This window comes from Triticum aestivum, chromosome 1D (assembly GCF_018294505.1).
Source record: "Triticum aestivum cultivar Chinese Spring chromosome 1D, IWGSC CS RefSeq v2.1, whole genome shotgun sequence".
Taxonomy (NCBI): domain Eukaryota; kingdom Viridiplantae; phylum Streptophyta; class Magnoliopsida; order Poales; family Poaceae; genus Triticum; species Triticum aestivum.
In genome coordinates, this window is record NC_057796.1 from 54099585 (window position 1) to 54103684 (window position 4100).

General features: G+C 48.4%; 1 long non-coding RNA gene across 1 annotated transcript; it reads left to right on the forward strand.

The window, feature by feature from the left end:
* Positions 1 to 1477: 1477 nt before the first annotated feature.
* LOC123165031 (uncharacterized) lies at positions 1478 to 4100 on the forward strand. Its single transcript, XR_006482743.1, has 4 exons — positions 1478 to 2259; positions 2369 to 2590; positions 3183 to 3325; positions 3592 to 4100. It is a non-coding gene; the product is annotated as an uncharacterized lncRNA (long non-coding RNA).

Genomic DNA, 4100 nt, shown 5'->3' on the forward strand with positions numbered 1-4100 from the left:
ACATATTCTTTTTGCTATGTATCATCATCTGGCCTCAGCCCACCAAACTCAGCCCAGGCAAAACCGGATCAACAAGGGTACCGAAGAGAAGGAAGCAAAGAAGAATTAACCCAGCGCAAAGGAAGCGAATGAAGCGAAGAAGCCCAAGCAACTGACCATGATTTACAAGTCATCGGGCTGACCTGCTTGCTCGACCGCGGCGGGCCATGCGGGGGGTGGGAGAGTAAAGGAAGGCACCAAGGGCGGCGGCGCTGGTGCTCCTCCGGCGACGCGCCGGACTCCCTCGAGACGAGCTAGCGGCTAGGAGCTCGGGCGCGACCGCGTCATTCCTGCCGGATAACACGAGGCGGCGGGCCATGCGGGGGGTGGGAGAGAAAAGGAAGGCATAGAGGGCGGCGGCGCTGGTGCTCCCTCTGGCGAGATGAGCTGGTGTCTGGGCATCCAGGCGCGAACGCGTCCTTCCCTGACGAAGGAACAGGAGGCGGCAAGCCATGCAGGAGAGAGGGAAGGCACCGGGGCGGCGCCGCTGGTGTTGCTTCTCCGGTGAGATGAGCTGGCGGCGGGGTTGGGGGTGCTCGGACGCACGAGCTCGGGCTCCCAGGTACATACCTTGCAGCGCCGAGGCTCGCAGGTACGCAATGCATCTCGCAGCACCGGCTCACATCGCTACGAGGGGATAAGCTTTGAAGTGGCAGCCGCTTGATAGGGCGATAGATAAATAGAACGTGGTTGCTCGCTTGAACTACACGTGACTGTACGTGGCGTCAACTGGACCCCACCGAGTGAGCATATATTTTTAAATTCTTTTATTTATCGTGGTTAGCTCTAGATTGTCTAATTTCGATCTCAAACCTCTGCGTACACGTCTTTATATTGAGTCTCTATTTGTACATGCATGCAACCATGTTTCTTACTTTGTTTTTGAATTGTAGATGGAGAGAGGGTAAACAAAGAGAAAAGATAATCCGGTGTGGACTATATCCTACGTGAATGGCTTCTCAGACATACACGGACATCCTCATATTCTCCTTATATTTGATGTGGACATGCCCATTTGCGACTGTCCGGTCATATGAGGACAAAGTGAGGATTCGGTTTGTTTTTTTCCTCTCTCTTTTCTCTGGACAGTGATCGGACTATACTTCCGGACAAATGAGGAAGATTTGGGTGGTATGACACCATTACTAGATAATGCCGAATATGTCATGGCTTATTGAATTAGATATGTATGGTATTTATTTTCTCCCGTTGCAACGTACGGGCATTTGTGCTAGTAATAATAAAGCACGGGTTGAGTCTGTCGGGTTCACCGTCGCGGCGTTTACAAAAAAGTCTCTCTGTTTATAAGAATTTAACCCGCAGTCCTAATTTAAGTGGGTATCTAAGAAAACGTTTCGTTTTTGCATAAAGCCCCCTTGTTCCGAGTAGTCAACCCGCAGTCATAAAAACGCACGGGCGAGCTGATTCATATAAAAAAAACACGAGCACTGCCTCTCCTCGATGCGCACGGGTATGGCACCGCCGCCGCCGTCACCCGCGGCCGGTCGGCCTCTCCAGCCATCCGCCGCCGCCACGCGCGGCCGGTTGTCCTCCCCGGCCATCCGCCGCCCTGTTCTCCATCCCCTCCCCGGTTGTCCCCGATCACACACGAGCACGGGATCTCTGTGATGCGCACGGGTACGGCGCCGTCGCCGCCGCCACGTGCGACCGGTCGTCCTCTCCGGCCATCCGTCGCTGCCACGCGCGGCCGGTAGTCCTCTCCGGCCATTTGCCGCCTTGTTCTCCATCCCCTCCCCATGCGTCCCCAATCAGCCTCCTCGATCTCGAACCTCATGTTGTCGTCCTTCTCTGATTTGGATCAAAGTGGAGCCATCAATGGAAGCAGGGGAGCAGCAGATGTGGAGCCAATGGAGGAGGAGGAACAGCTCGGGAAACATGAGGGAAGGTGTGGATCTGACGGAAGCGGGGGAGCACAGCAGATGGAGCCATCTTATCGACCCGTTTGGCGACCGGCCGGCTAGCCAAGCCCCTTCGCTCCCATCACGTCCTCTAGCTCCGACGGTCGCCTGCCCGCACGGGGATTAGATGTCTTCGCCGTCACACGTGAGGATGTTCTTGGACACTCTGTGTTGCTGCTGTTTGTAGTTGCAGAAGTCTTAAGGAGTCAGAGTAGCTTCCACATCTGTAGTTAGGGCTGACGATTGTGATTTTGGGCCTGTACTGAATAATTTTGGGAGCGGCTGGGTGATTACAAGCCAGGTAACTGAATGAGTCCTTTGGCCGCTGGCTAGCTAGATGTTCGTATCTTACCATTATATGTCTTCCTCAGTACCAATTTGTGAATTATTTCTTTTTTTGAACTGTGAAGGAGGACTGCATGTGATGAGTTAAGGGCTTAAGGCACAAGAAGAACTACGGCCATTTTAGCTCCAGCAGTAAGCCAGTGAGTACACAACCAATCAACCATGCATTTTCACGACCCAGGTTTCTGAATTCTGGCTGACAGGCTCGCTGCCACAGCCACATAATCGCACACATTCAAATTGCTAGCTACACAAAATACGCCCGGATCTACGAGTAGAAATCCAAGGTAACACTTAGTGCCTACAAGTATTTACTTCATTTTTTATCTTCATGTAAAAAGAGAATGCAAGCTGAAATATACAGTCTGCAGATTCCTCATGTATGTTCAATTTTTAGAATAGGAAGAACCAGACCGACAGCCCTTGAACTAGATTGGTTGAAGCAGCATACATACATATTACAATTTTGCATTTTAAATTTGAAGACTAAAACACGAGCAGCAATCACTCCCACTGACACCGCGGTGTTGCGAAAAACACGAGCATTCCTCTCCTTCCAAATTTCCCACGAGATAAGCATCATTAAAGAGCATGATAGTTCTTCTCTCCTCAAGTCTCAGATCCGTTTTCATCACCCTTTGGTATGTTTCGTGGGGATCTTTTTTATTCAACGCATAAATGTTGATTCGTTCATGTGTTTAGAAGTAAGAGGTGCAGCATGCCAGGGTCCTCGAAGGAGTAGTAGAGCAGAGGATCTTCTTAGAGATTTGGATGTACAGAGTTTATGATACAAAGACCTATCTTATTTTTGAACCGGCTATTGAATTTTCTCCTTTCTATCTCTGAACCCTTTTGATATGTTCTTTACTCCTATTTCAGCCTTTTAAGGTCGGTTCTTCTTCCGGGATTGCAGAGAGCATGGATCGCCATATGGAAGGAGATGCCATCCTTACTGTCGTTGTCTTTGGCATGTTGCTGCCATCTTTCTAATCCTTGCACTGCAGAGACCTCAGTCTATCCATGTATGTCATGCCTTCTAATCAATTTTTTGACTCTTATGTACGCGTGTGCTCTTGCATTACTTACTAGATCGTGTTGTATACGGCGATCCATTGTCAGCTATACAAATGTTCTTATTTTAAAACTTTGTCAAGTTCAGTTCAGATTTAATTTTACTTCACCTCTTTTTGCATGGACAATGTGTGTGGTGTATAGACGACCACTGTGTGAAATTCATAGGCATTGTGAGGGCATGGAGAAAGGATTTGATTTTGATTATTTTTTTCAGGGTTCAGAACTGTTACCTTGCTACACCTACACATGTGGAAAACATAAACTTGGCAGTCTAAAATTAAGCAGCAAACTTCATTGCCGGTCATCTAAAAATTCAGTGACAACAGCTGGCACACGAGCTTCATTTTTTAGTAGAGATAGTATATGATGCAGATGACAGTTCTACCTCTTTGACTGAAACAAGAACTTCCTCACCAAGGGCATACGTACAAGACAGGGGCATACCTGCAGGACAGCAGGAGGTCCTCAGGCACGCAGCACACATTCACCAAAGATATGGAGCTACCATTTTAGATTAGTACTAGCATAATGGTACGTACTGTGTGTTTTAGCATATTAGTAGTAGCATACCTGCAAGAGGTCCTAAGTTTGTTCAGTTCTATACAAAGTTGAGTTGGTATGTAGTGTTGAGAGGATCCTAAAATATTGTACTACATAATCTCTTTCCAGGTTCATGAAAACTTGCACTCTCCTGTTGAATTTCGCATTTTGGTCGATTTGTAC